Source organism: Gadus macrocephalus, chromosome 12, assembly GCF_031168955.1.
Source record: "Gadus macrocephalus chromosome 12, ASM3116895v1".
Lineage (NCBI taxonomy): Eukaryota > Metazoa > Chordata > Actinopteri > Gadiformes > Gadidae > Gadus > Gadus macrocephalus.
The window spans coordinates 10648680-10664331 of NC_082393.1; positions in this window are offsets into that span (position 1 = coordinate 10648680).

Sequence of the window (15652 nt, forward strand, 5' to 3'; positions counted from 1 at the left end):
TAAACCGCAAAAGCTCTGCTTTTGGTATATGCCTAGTTGTGTCAAATATGTTAGTGATGCGATTATATAGGTCTAGGTAACACTTCCGAGAGGGAAATAACAAGATTTTTTATGTTGTCAAGTTATATACAGAATATATACATGCCTCTCTGAATAAAGGTATAGCTTAATATTGGGTTTGAGAAAGTAGCCTAATAAATATTCCCCTCGTCACCTCTGACGTTCCCAGGCCAGTGTTGAGATATAATCTCTCCACCTAGACCTTGGTCTTCCCCGAGTTCTTCTCCCCACTGGTCCTGCCCTGGAACCCCTCCCTAGCGAGGCACCCAGTGGGCATCCAGATGCCCAAACCACCTCAACAGACTCCTTTCTAAGCAGCGGAGCAGCGGCTCTAATCAGAGTTCCTCACGGATGGCTGAGCTTCTCTCTTAGGGAGATGCCAGCCACCCTCCAGAGAAAACCCATCTTGGCCGCTTGTACCCGCGATCTAGTCTTTTCGGTCATCACCCATTCCTCATGACATTAGGTGAGGGTAGGAACGAATATCAACCGGTAGATAGAGAGCTTTGTCTTGTGGCTCAGCTCTCTTTTCGTCACAATGCTGAGGTAAATTGAACGCGATTGCGCCCCCGCTGCTCCGATTCTCCAGCCAATCTCACGTGCCATTGTACCCTCACTCGCAAACAAGACCCCGAGGTAATTGAACTTCTTCACTTGGGCTACGGACTCATTTCCTACCCGGAGTAGGCAAACCACCGGTTTCCTGCTGAGAGTCATGGCCTCAGATTTAGCTGTGTTGTTCCTCATCCAAGCCGCTTCACACTCGGCTGTGAGCTGATTCCAGTGAGTGCTGAAGGTCACAGACCAATGATGCCATCAGGACCAAATCTTCTGCAAAACAGTGATGCGATCCTCCGATCACTGAACTGCAACACCTCCCCACCACGACTACTCCTCGATATCCTGTCCATGAATATCACAAACAGGTTTGGGGACAATACGCAGCCCTGGTGGAGGCCAACACCCACTGGGAACAAAACATTGATCTCGCTTTGAGAGTACAGAGATTGAATGGCCCCGAGGAGTGACCCCCTCACCCCATACTCACGCAGCACCTCCCACAGTTTCTCCTGGGGGGCCTAGTTATGCGTGTGAGAATAGCGTGTTAGATAAGTACACCCCCCCCCCCCCCATTTTGCCATAATTAGTTTAACAGTCATTCTTCTTGTTTTTGTTTCATTTTGTAAACATTGTGCTCCATTTACCTTTACACAGGTATGTAATGCAATGCATGTAGTACCTAATTTCCGCAACAAGGTGGCGTTGATCTATTGGTGCACTCTGTCCTGTGAAAGCTACACATTTTGTAGAGCAGTATTGAAACATGGCGGACAGAACGTGTCGTAACCAAATGTGTACTTTGCCTGTGTATGTTTACAGGTAAGCAAACAATATAAGAGTCATGAATGTACATAAGATGAGCTGGGCATGGGTTAGAGATGTGGGGAAGAGTTGGCAAGTTAACTCAGCCGTGAATGTTGTATTAAAAGGTTGTAATGCCGTCATAAGCAACTTCTACTAGCAGCTAAGCTAATCTTCTTGCGTCGCCATCAGGGTCCGTGGTACATTTATGTAGATGGTGTTTGTTTACTTTGTGTGCCAAGGTTAAGAACTGGTAATAATATCAGGAGCCACAATGTGCTTTTATTTTGTGTATTTCCATTGTGCGATTACTATGTCTATTAATATGTATTTTTGCGAATGGTGTAATACTTAGATTAGGATGTAAACAGACCGAGTGAAACACATTTTGTAGAGCAGTATTGAAACATGTGCGGACAGAACGTGTCGTAACCAAATGTGTACTTTGCCTGTGTATGTTTACAGAACTCATTAAACGAACTACTCTTCAAGTCACGCTTGAGTTTATTTTCAAGTGTGCAACAAATTTGGTGGCAGCGGTGGGATCAGCGGTGCTTCTGTGAGCTGAGAAGAGAGAGATTGCAGTGTCCAAACACAAAATGGAGCTGGAGAGCCTGCAAGATCAACTGGCCGAGTCTTTGGTGCGGTTGCAGTGTGAACAGCTACAAGAGGTGTGTTTTCAAGCAAAAATCTCTACGGAAAAGCAGACCAAAAAGCATACGCTGATCAGAAAAATAATTGAAGCAGCTGAGGAAGCTGTAGAAGATGAAGAGGAGCAAGTAGCATCTGCGTTTCTGATCCGCTTAATAAAAACTGCAACGTTACGGCTGCGGCACGTCTTGGCCGCGACTTTGCCCTGCTTGCATTTCCACCGGGCGTGTTACGGCAGCGCAACGCTGCCTTGCGAGCCAGCCGTATTCACACGAGATCACACGATAATCCTAAACCTAATGTACTCACCTTCCACTCCCAAAACTACTGCAATTAAATGCCAGGCTTTGTCCTTTCTGACATTGTTCTTATAAAAAGGATGATTTGAGACCCTTTGATTGATCGACTGCTGACCTGGTGCCACCGGTCATGACGCAATAATGTTGGTGTTTTATTTATTGTGTTTTATTTTGAAAATTGACCGGATGCTCTATGGCTTTTACTTTTTCACTTCCTGCCCTGCTCGATCTGCTCTGTTGAAATTGACGCGGTTCAGCAACGGCTTGCGGCAAAAATAGAAATGCTACGGAATGATAGCGCTGCGGCATGGCGAGCCGCTCCTGGGACGTTGCTGAGACGTTCCGCAGCCGCGCCCGGTGGAAATGGTCTCATTGATTTGAGTGGAACCTATCTGCTGCGGTGACCGCGGCCAAGACGTGCCGCTGCCGTAACGTTGCCGTAACGCGTCCGGTGGACTCAAGCCTTAAGTCCTGGCTTGACCTTACGTGACATGCTAGAAATAAAAGCAAACCTCACCCTTTCTCAACTGCGCACCATCTTAAAGGGACATTACAAGGAGGACAGTTCCACTGATCTTTATCAGCGCCTCCTCAATGTCACTCAAGAAAGTAATGAGTCACCCCAGAATTTCCTTTTTAGGGCAATAGAACTAAAAGAGAGGCTGTTAGTTAAATCCAGAGAACTTGGTTCAGATGAACACTATAGCCCGGAACTCATTCAGAAAAAGTTCCTAAGAGCTTTGGGGACAGGACTCATTAGTGACAATATAAAATACCAGCTCAAAGCTTACCTGGATGACCCAGCGGTCACTGACGAGGTGCTGATTGTGAAAATCAACGAAGCAGCTATTCTTAAGTGGGAAAGACAACAAAAATTCAAGAAAAACTGTAAAGAGCCCAGAGTGAGAGAAATCCATGCTGAAACACAGTCAGTCCCAGAGGCAACAGTCGAAGCAGTTGGTGGACAAGAACGGGCATCCTCCACATTCACAAAAGGTAAAGTGAATCGAACACCACCGGCAATGACTCACACAGAATCTGAACTACTTGTTGTAATAAAACAACAGAGGAGAGGTGGAAGAAATTAAAAAGGTCATGTCTGAGTCCCCTAGATCTTTTGCCCAGCAGCGAATAAGCAGGAAACGTGGCTGCAGAAATTGCCAAGAGAACAATAAAGGAGACAACTGCGACCATTGCTTCAAATGTGGACTGAGTGGACATCTGTCACATGGATGTAGAACAGGAAGGAGGCCTACTGATAAACAAGGACAGGTAGATATGTCATCTAGCACTGTTACAGATGCACCAACGCCACCTGTTGACAAAAACAATCAGAATGAACAGCTCAGAGATGTGTACAAGTTAATCACAGATAGTATCCAGCACTTAGAGGCTAAAGTGGCAGCTAAAACACAAGATATGACCCTACAAAAGGAGGTAGCGGTCAGTGTCAGTCTCCTCTCCCCAAAACGAAGAACAGAGTTACTCAGTCTGATTGGCAAGAAATACGTCATTTACTGCCTGATAGATGACATAGAAACTAAAGCTTTGTGGGACACTGGATCACAGGTCTGCCTAATCAATGAGACGTGGAGACAACAAAACATTCCACATGCTGCAGTCAGGAATCTAGCTGAGATTCTGGGAACAGATAGATTGGAAGGGAGGGCAGTAAACCAGAAACCTATTCCTTTTTCTGGGTGGGTTGAGGTCACATTCAAATTACCCTCAAACAGCACCAAACAGCTTGAGCTCTCTGTGCCAGTCCTTGTAGCTGATGGAGATGGGGTGGCAGAACAACCAATCATCGGTTACAATGTAATTGAGCAGGTGTTAGCGAAGGGTATAGCGCCACCATGTGCTGTCACAGAAGCAGTCAGTGCAGCATTCTCAATTGACTGTAAGAAAGCCGAAGTATTTCTGAAAGTAATGAAGCGTGGTGACGACGAGATAGGTGAAGCTACGGTTAAAGTGGGTAGAGAGATGAAGTCTATTCCAGCTGGTCAAACAAAAACGGTGAAGTGCACTGTGAGGGCAGGCCCACTCCCAGACCACCAAGACGTGTTATTTGAACCCTGTTCACAAGCATAATTACCAGAAGGGTTAAAAATGGAAGAAAGTGGAACACGTGACCAGGTAGCTGGTCACGTGTTGCTATTCCAGTCACAAACAGCACTAGTCATGATATCCTATTGCCACCAAGAACTATACTGGGACAAACACAGAGGGTTAAAACCATTTATCCAGCAGCTACAAAACCCGTAGACATCAGTCTGTCAGAGGCAAAGTTCCCAGACACAGAAAACACACAAACAGTGGTGATAGAAAACAGAGAGAAGACTAAAGAAAACACTAAAGAAAGAGAGAGTGAGGAGAATTGGGATCCCCCAGTCCCCCTTACTCAACTTACCCCGTCACATCAGCAGCAGGTCAGACAACTTCTCAGAAAGGAATGCAATGCTTTTGCTAAGGATGAACATGATGTAGGGACCATCCCCTCACTGCAGCTCAAGATTCGTCTTAACGACCTCACACCTATAAGTTGAACATACATATCAGTGCCAAAGCCGCTTCATAAGGAGGTAAAAGAATACTTGGAGGATTTGTTAAACAGAGGCTGGATAACAAAGTCTAAGTCCCCTTACTCCAGTCCCATTGTGTGTGTGAGAAAAAAAGATGGAAGCCTCCGACTGTGTTGTGATTACAGGGAGCTGAATAAGAAATCCATTCCTGATCGACACCCAATAGCCTACCCCGCATATTAGATATGTTGAACAGCCTCAAAGGAAGTTCCTGGTTTTCAGTCCTTGACCAAGGAAAGGCCTATCACCAGGGCTTCCTGGAAGAATCAAGCCATCCTCTCACAGCATTCATAACACCCTGGGGACTGTACGAGTGGGTAAGAATCCCTTTTGGCTTATCATCCGCACCAGCAGAGTTCCAAAGGTCTATGGAGGAGTGTTTGCTTGGGCTGAGGGATGAGGTTTGTTTGCCTTACTTGGATGATAATCTTGTACATTCTCAGACATTTGAACACCACCTGAATGATCTGAGGCAGGTACTGCACCGTTACCAAAGCCACGGAGTAAAGCTGACTCCCAGAAAATGTGAAGTATTCAGAAACCAGGTGAGATTTCTTGGGAAGCTGGTTACTAAAGAAGGCTACACTATGGACCCTGCAGATATTGCCCCAGTGCAGGCCATGAAGCAGCGGAAACCCACCACCATTGGTGAGTTAAGAAAATTACTGGGATTTATTTCCTACTATCGTAGTTACATCCCTAACTTTTCTTCCATTGCAAAGCCCATGTATGATCTCCTCACCGCAGACAAATGTGGAAAAGGGAAGCCGAAACAAACCAGACAAGTCGGGAAGAAACAAAGTGGTGGAGGTCAGTTGCCATCATCTCTCATCCGATCACATGGTCTCCAGATCACCAACAGGTACTCTGCCGTCTTATTGACTTTCTCTCTGAGCAACCAGTGTTAGGGTATCCGGACTATGAACAACCCTTCACCTTACACTGCGATGCTTCACAAGTGGGGCTCGGGGCTGTGCTTTATCAGAGGCAGAAAGGGAAGCTGGTGGTGATTGCATATGGATCGAGGACGCTGACTGTCCCTGAGAGAAACTACCACCTCCACTCGGGAAAGTTGGAGTTCCTAGCCATGAAGTGGGCCATATGTGAGAGGTTTAGAGACTATCTCTATTATTCACCACCATTCACAGTCTATACAGACAACAATCCTCTCACGTATGTGCTCACCACAGCCAAGCTTAATGCAACTACTCATAGGTGGATAGCTGAACTAGCTGACTTCCAGTTCACTATTAAGTACCGCCCAGGCAAAGCTAATAGGGATGCTGATGGACTGTCGCGCATGCCCTTAGACATGGAGCAGTACATGCTAACATGCACACAAGCTGTGTTGCCTGAAGTTATGAACAGTATGACCCAAGCTGTAGCTATTCAGTCAAGAGAGTGAGCCCTGGCTTTGTCCAGTGACCATATCGACAGCTATCGCTGAAGACGATGATGGTGTGACATCAGTGGGGGAAATCCCTAAAACAGAGTTGAGAGAGGCACAAAGAGATGATCCAGTGATTGGGCCGGTGTTAAAATACATGGCATCAAAACAATGGCCAAAGTGTGGAAAACAACCTCAAAGTAACAAAGTAGCTGGACTGGCAAGACAAAAACATAAACTGCACCTTAGTGATGATGGACTGCTGTACAGGGAAACAACAAACAGACTACAGCTCCTCCTGCCTCAAAAGTACCATCGGCTGGTTTACAAAGAACTCCATGAAGATATGGGACATCTTGGAGTGGAAAGGGTGGTGAATCTCATCAGAGAGCGCTTTTATTGGCCACATATGCAGAAAGATGTTGAGCATTACATCACACAGGTGTGTAGCTGTCTGAAAAACAAGCGTCCAAACAAACCAACCAGAGCGCCTCTCACCAACATCATCACCACGTATCCTTTTGAGTTGGTATCAATTGACTTCTTACATCTGGAGAAATGTAAGGGAGGATATGAATATATCCTTGTTGTGATGGATCATTTCAAGCGGTTCGCCCAGGCTTACCCCTGCCGCAACAAAGCTGCCAAAACAGCCGCAGAAAAGATATTTGGAGATTTTGCACTGAGGTTTGGGTTCCCTGCACGCCTTCATCACGACCAGGGTAAGGAATTTCAAAACAAGCTGTTTGCTAAACTACAAGAATACAGTGGGGTTAAGGGGTCCAGAACCACACCATATCACCCACAGGGGAACGGCCAGGTTGAAAGATTCAACAGGACACTTTTGGCCATGCTCAGAAACTTACCAGAGACTGCCAAAGAAGATTGGAAAGCGTCACTTGCAAAATTGGTTCATGCATTTAACTGTACTCGCAGTGAGGCCACGGGCTATGCACCTTATTTCCTCTTGTTCGGTCGCAACCCTAGACTCCCTATTGACCTTATGTTTGGCATTACACCAAAAGATGGTTCATCGCACAGCGACTACGCTGAGAAATGTAGGGCAAGAATGACTGAAGCTTACAAGCTGGCTTCCAACTCGGCAAACAAAGAGGCATTGAGAGGTAAAGTCCTCTATGACAGAAAAGTTCATGGTGCAGAGTTGTCTTTTGGATGCAGGGTGCTGGTTCGAAATCTGACTGAAATAGGTGGTCCGGGAAAGTTGAGATCATTCTGGGAAGATAAAGTGTATGTTGTGACACAAAAGAAACATCCAGACAGTCCAGTATATGAGCTCAAACCAGAGAACGGCAAGGGACGTTGTAGGATCCTGCACAGGAATCTTCTGCTGCCATGCGACTTTCTCCCTGTGGAAAAAGTGGACTTACCTCTGGAACCTGGAAAAAGGAAAAAGAGACACAACAAGAGCAAACACAAAGAGCAAGAACAGAGCTCAGAGGATGAAAATGAGGATGGATGGACATCCATTATTGGACTAAGACAAAGAGCCAGTGGACATGGTGAAGATCATCTGAATGTGGAGGCACCGGAGTTTTATCCAAGCAACGGAGAAGCAGCAGAGATGGAACACAATGAAGACGATGGAATAAGACAAGACCTGGCATCAGATGGAGAGGAAATCAGGGCATCAAAGCAGGACACTGAGATATCTGACACTCAGAGTGAAGAGGGGTCTCCTGAATCTGCACCCAGTGATGAGGATGAAGATCCTGCTGATCCTCCTGCCATGGAGAATAAGTAAAGATAATGCATAAGGAAAGATTGAGCATGTGTTATGAATAATTTGCTGTTGTGTTCAGAGTAAAAGCAAAATATTTATAATCAGTTAACAGTAAAGTTATACTTGAGCAATGTGGAAATACAGTTGTTAATGTTAAACAAGTAATGACTAATTTGTTGGTTAAAAAGTGTATGACACTAAGACAGACTTTATCAAAGAAAGTGAACCAGATGTTGGCTTAGATAGGAGCTTATTCCTGTGTAAAGTACCTTACTCTCAGGGAAGATGCAGATGTCCTCGCTTATAGCGAAGTGGCAGTGGGCTGTTATCATGCACAAATACACCTGCTGCAGACATATGGCATTAACAGGAGATATATGTCATATTTGGGACTGTGGACAGTCATGCATCTTTATGGACACATATGAGCTCTGACTCCTTGGAAATAACTTTCTTACATGCCATGCATAGATGTCACATGTGGACTATTGAAATCATAATGTGGTTTGGTAATAGAATGTCAGGGAACACATCACTTTTTGGAGGGGAGAATGTGAGAATAGCGTGTTAGATAAGTACACCCCCCCCCCCCCCCCCATTTTGCCATAATTAGTTTAACCGTCATTCTTCTTGTTTTTGTTTCATTTTGTAAACATTGTGCTCCATTTACCTTTACACAGGTATATAATGTAATGCATGTAGTACCTAATTTCGTTGATCTATTGGTGCACTCTGTCCTGTGAAAGCTACACATTTTGTAGAGCAGTATTGAAACATGGCGGACAGAACGTGTCGTAACCAAATGTGTACTTTGCCTGTGTATGTTTACAGGTAAGCAAACAATATAAGAGTCATGAATGTACATAAGATGAGCTGGGCAAGGGTTAGAGATGTGGGGAAGAGTTGGCAAGTTAACTCAGCCGTGAATGTTGTATTAAAAGGTTGTAATGCCGTCATAAGCAACTTCTACTAGCAGCTAAGCTACTCTTCTTGCGTCGCCATTAGGGTCCGCGGTACATTTATGTAGATGGTGTTTGTTTACTTTGTATGCCAAGGTTAAGAACTGGGAATAATATCAGGAGACACAATGTGCTTTTATTTTGTGTATTTCCATTGCCGATTACTATGTCTATTAATATGTATTTTTGCGAATGGTGTAATACTTAGATTAGGATGTAAACAGACCGAGTGAAACACATTTTGTAGAGCAGTATTGAAACATGGCGGACAGAACGTGTCGTAACCAAATGTGTACTTTGCCTGTGTATGTTTACAGAACTCATTAAAGAAACTACTCTTCAAGTCACGCTTGAGTTTATTTTCAAGTGTGCAACATACGCCTTCTCCAGTTCCACAAAACACATGTCAACCACATTGGCATACTCCCAGGTCCCCTCCAGGATCCTTGCAAGAGTGAAGAGCTGGGGTCTCATTTATAACCGTTGCGTACGCACAAATCGGGCCTGAAATTGGCGTACGTGACTTTCCACGCCAAGGTTGTGATCTATAAAAAACCAACTTGACGGGAGAATTTGCGCAGCCCTAAGCAAACTCTGACCCATGCGTACGCATGGTTTGGAAGAAAGGAGAAATGGCGACACAGATGGTGTGGTGGTGAACTGAAGTCAGACAGAAGAATTGTAGAGAAGAACGATTATGTTTTATCATCGCCCTTCATACATTTTATGTCAACCCGTATCATATGTAATCAGAATAATTTTAGTCAACTGCGTTATTTCTCAGTTATAACTCCAGAAACATCTACTTAGAATAGAAAAAAAGAAATCTTTTAATCCCGTCACTCCATACTGTCCACTGACGGCGCGACTGCATGGAATAAAGCATCTGTCCAACATGTGTCAATAACATAATATTTCTATGTGACACTGTAAAGCCATAATCAAATGTCAATTAAAGTGTGGAAAACCAAGCCACACTCCTCATCACAATCGTTGTGCGTTACTCTTGATGCTTTTCATGACAAATCAGGCATTAAAAAGGGGTTATGTTCAAGAACATTTTATGTGGGTGATTACAAACTGATTATCCAAGGTGTTCTCGGTCAGTCTTATTACCATAACCCTATAAATACAGAGGTGAGCGCCGTGGTAATGCTGCACCATATGGCACTTCTGGCAGACCAAGCAAATGGCAGGATTCGGAGGGAGAGGGTCTTTAGGGACCTTAACGATTTATTGGTAGGCTACATAAAAATATGTACCTTTATGTCAGACCACATATTTTTTAATTCTGGGACTGTGCGCTCCGTGCTACTGACAGAGTTCACTGTTGTAGCAACATGTTGCCACTCATTCTGCTTTTTGTTGTTGGCGATCCCAATCCCGTGACCGCCGAACAAAACTACTTTTCGTGTCTCCACTTCAACCTCCGTGAAATTTCGCTTCTTTGATTTTCACAGTCCTTCTGCCATTGTTTCCGACAAGACATACTACTTGCATCTGAGTCTGTTTTATATGCAGATCGCATTCATGAGGTCATTTGCATTGACCATTTATGGTTAAAAAGGTGTGTGTACAGGGCGGAACGTGAAGCTGATTCAGCTGCGCACACTTGTAGGCACTCTGTGATTTATAAAGCAAAGATTGCGTACGGTGTGCGTACGCAGGGTTATATAAATCTGAATATCTTTTGGCGCACGCAAAACTTGGCTTTTGGGCGTACGTACACTTTTAGTAACGATCCCACGCACAGTTTTATAAATGAGACCCCTGGTCTGTAGTTCCACGTCCGGGGCAGAAACCACATTGTGCTTCACACACTCTCTGGTTCCCCTTTTTGAACAGGGTAACCACTACCCCTGTTTGCCACTCTTTTGGCATTGTACCAAACTCCCACACAATGTTGAATAGGCGTGTCAACCAAGACAGCCCCTCAACACAGTGACTTCAACCAGGGAAATTGACGACGAACCCCCATCAGCCTCATGCTCTGCCTCCATCATAGTGGGCGTGGTAGTCGGATTCAGGAGCCTCTGACACGGCAGTGAATGCAGCCCTTCTAGCCTGTCGGTACCCTGCAACTGCCTCAGGAGTTCTCCGGGATAACATATCCCGGAATTGCAAATAAAGGGCCACAGCTATGGACCATCATTGCCTTTTGAAGCACACCAAATTATGAGCAAGGCTAGGTCTTCTTAAATAAACCACTTCTTCTCCATCTCCATTATATTGCTCCACTCTCATTCAGTGGCGGTTGTACGTCCAGTTACGCCCCGGGCAAGACTTCCTCCAAGCGGGGGGGGGGGGGGTTGGGTCGCCCTTGCCTAAAACCGCCACTGCTCTCATTGGATGACTGCTTGCTGCTTATCAGCTCGCCATGTTACCGATATGGGAGTGCTGGACCCAGACAGAGGTGGGGTGATGTGATGGATCAGGTTTTTTAACATTGATCACACAATTTGAGCTCCTGTATAAGTCTAGGAGGCTATGGGCACCCTTGCCAATGGATGATCTCTGCACTTGCTGAGATCAGTTTTACCTCATTATCCCATGAAGAACATTGATACGTTCTGAACACGACCAGGCTCAAGTGCATCTTTGAGACCTTGGTGGGGGGAAGGCATTTAATAGAGTTGGGCGGCCTTTTCTATTTGCAACATTGTACAAATTTGGGGTCAATGTAAACTCGCTTACTTTTTGCTGTCTATCAAGCAGAGACAGCTTTTCATTGGCACAAGAAAACTCTCCCTCGGGTCGCACCAATGTGCGCCCCAGGCCAATGGTATCGCTTTTCTTTTTTGTCATTACCACATGATTGGAAAATTCAGCGAAGCAATCAAATAGGCTACCTCCCTCAGCAGCAATCGGCAACACAACTTCGTGTAGAGGACAGATCGCTAACAATCAAGAGAGTTGTAAGCACTTTCCACCCTTTTCAGTGGAGGAATTGGACTCCCCAAGCAATGTTATTAAAAGGAGCAAGTTAGTTACCTATTAATTTAGTCTTTCGGCCAGTAGCATATAAACAAAATGAAGCGACTGTCCCATATTTCTAACTGCTTTTGTAGACATCGAGAATCAAAAAATGGATGCTATAGAACAGTGATCATGATTTGTCTCAATATCAGAATAACAACAATGGGTCAAATAGCAATGGCTGGTGGAATGGCCATAAAGTAGGTCTGTATATGCAGTGTAAGCTTGTCCAGGCCCTGAAAGTCAGGATGTAGGCTATGGATCTGAATGAATAGTAGGTAAAAGTGGCCATCCCCAAAATGCACCAGAATACAGGAAATCAAATCTATTAAATTCAATTTTTTTCAATGGGGGGGGAACCCCAGACCCCCTGTCTTACTGTGCCCCCCCAACATTTTTGATCACCAGCCGCCACTGATCGTTATATTGAATCTGTATACTCTGTAGTAACTACTTGGCCACATGACATGGCCAAATCCGTTTCATGTCTACTCTGTCTCAGTGTCTCTGACAGTAGTTTTTTTTGCATTTGCCCTTTTTTGAATTTGAGCCCCTGCCCCTCAAAGGGTCTCTGCACGGCCCTGGTGAACACCTTGCCAAAGAGCGTGAGACAGAGCAGAGCATATGTTGGGTACGGCCACGGCCATATCCTCAGGTCCAATTGACAAAAATGACTATGATTAATTATCTTAGACTTGACCTCCAAAAAGTGTTCCTTTAAAAATCAATTCACCATTCTTTTACCAAAATAATTAACTTTGTATGGAGTAAAAGAAATCCAAGAATTCCTTAAAAAAATGTGATCATCGCTTCCTTCCAGCAAAATTGGATCCCATGTTTTTACAAAATCAGAATTCAGACCTTTTTCAATTAAATAACAGACACTTTAGTCATTTCATTTAGTCAACAAGGTTTTTTAACTGCTTTATATATATTATATGTGTTGGGAAAGTTCACTTTCTACGTGAACTAGTTCAAAGTTCAGTTCACAAATCTTAAAATGAACTAGTTCAGTTAAACGTTCATAATTCAACATTTTGAACTAAGTTCCCAGTTCCAAAAAATGAACTAGTCCGTAGTTCTTTTTTTCAATATGTTGCTGTGAGCTATTCGTTTTTTCCGGTATTTTGAACATTGAGCCCGCTTTGTGGTTTATCTAGGATGAAATAGAGTGGTTGAATCAAGTATCGTAGCGAAATACAGTTTCTATCGTGTTTTATTGCACATTTAACGCATTTTGGAAATCCCATTGATTTCTGTTGGAAGACTCATTGCTTATTGGCCGGAAACGTAAAGGGGGGTCGTTCACGTTTGGTTGCAGTCTTTTTGCTCAGTTCTAGCCCTACTGTTGAGACGGAGAACCGAGTGAAAAGACTACAACCAAACGTAAACAGCCCCCTTTTCCGTTTCCGGCCAACAAGCAATCATTCTATGAGGTATTCTAGTCCGCTGAGCTATGAGCCAGAGAGTTAACGTTATGGATTGTACATATTTATAATTCGAAATTCGTCTCAGCCTTTATACCACAGATACTATAGGGTCTAAAGCATATAACCGCGTTGTCTGATTACAGTTGAATTCATTTTCCACAATTTAACAGCTCTCGTTTTGAAAAATAATCACTGCGCCATTCGTTTCAATGGGAATCGCGATACTTTCAACATAAAGTGTGCATATTTATAATTTGAAATTTGTCCCAGCCTTTATACGACAGATACTATAGGGTCTATAGCATATAACCGCTTTTTCTGATTACAGTTTAATGTAACAGTAAGCTGAACTCACCGCAACTTCAAATTAACCACACGGAGATTACCATGGCAACCGGTCAAACAACACGGCGAGAAGGGTCCAGCTGCAGGCTTGGGCGTTCCCGTCATGACACAAAAACGCCCATCGGGCGTTCCCGTCATGACACAAAAACGCCCATCAGGCGTTCCTGTAGCGTTTCATCGGGGACTCTCTAAGGCCCCGTTCACACGAAGCCGATTTCATGGCGAAACCGCAAAGGTCTTGTACGGTTCGGCCTTCCGTACACACGAAGCCGGCGAATCCACTGACCGAAACCGCAAACTTCTGAAACCACCCTCGGAGGTGGTTTCAAATCTACCCGGTTTCGTTTTGGATTCGTGTGTACGCCTGAAACCGACTGAAACCGCAAACCATGACGTCATCGCCCCACCCCTCGACCTCCTAGCCAATGGCTCTTAAGCCCGCGGAGTCTCAGAAATCACATGCGAGCATGCGCATAAGGGCAGCCTCTTTATGCGCATGCTCGCCTCTTCTTCTTATTTCATTTCTTCTGGTTTTCTGTACCAGAAGCAGCGCCCCTTATGGGCCTGGAATGTGTACTACAGCGTTTCTACAGATCTACCCAGTTTCGCTTGGCTTCGTCTTTACGGAGATACTTCGAAACCGGATAGATCGAAACCGTAACGGTTTCGCCCGTTTCGGCTTCGTGTGAACGGGGCCTAAATCGACGCCACTTCGACCTGGGCGGGACTTTACGTCCTACGTCACTCGCTATGGGTTTGCATGTGTGCGCGTAGCCATTTGTCTCAGGGATCTGTGCACGAACTCCCTTGCACTACAGATTACGAGCGTCAGTGTCGTACGCGATGGAGGGTGGGTGACATTCCTACAGTCTGTGATGATAGGCTATATTTCTACAAATGATTTACTATTACTAGCGATTAACATGACGAAACAACACGAACTAAGCTAACATTAGACTATAGCCATACCAGATAACGCCATACCAGCTAACCCTAACTATTTATATTAAACTCTGAACCATTTTGCAACAGGCAACTGTGTGTTGGTGCGTCTTATTGCTTCCCATGTCTGCGTCTGCATCTTTCCCACTCCTGGCTAATAGTTTCAGCTTTTGTACTGTATATCAGAAATGATCACCCTGTACCACACTGCTGACTTGTTGATGTTTTGGGAGCACTCACGCATTTCTCTAGGTAGGCCTATCTTAAGTTTCCTACTGGAGTCATCAAAACTTTGGACTTTGTTATTGTAAGAAATATTGTGTTCCAAAAACACTTTGTGTCTTACTGCTTTTGTACTGTATATCAGAAATGATCACCCTGTACCACACTGCTGACTTGTTTATGTTTTGTGAGCATTTGTTATTGTAAGAAATATTGTGTTGCAAAAACACTTTGTGTCTTACCCTAAGCGTTACCCTAACCTTAACCCCAGTAACATTTCTTCATCATAAACTACAAGTTACGCAAAATGGCATAGAAAAATCAAGTCGAATATGAAAGAAAAACGCTAGCTTCATTAAGGAATCGAACCCCTTATCCCCGCGTTAATGAGTTGTTCTCTGACCACTAACCCATCAGGTCTTAGTACATGCGATTCAAGAGTTAACCACTTGACAATCTTTAAACTTCGGTTGCCTAGAAATTGTAAAGACAGTGATGTGTGTACATTGTGCGAGTATCCGTCACTCGCGATGTGTGTGCAGTCCAAAATGAAAGAAAAAACCTTGCATCACTAGGGAATCGAACCCCCAATCATCAGTTGGTCGTTGGTAACTGTAAACAAAGAGATCGCATTTTGTTTAACTGCTAACTAACAAACGGGTTTATGCGTTCACTGAACAAAGATGATGGAAATAA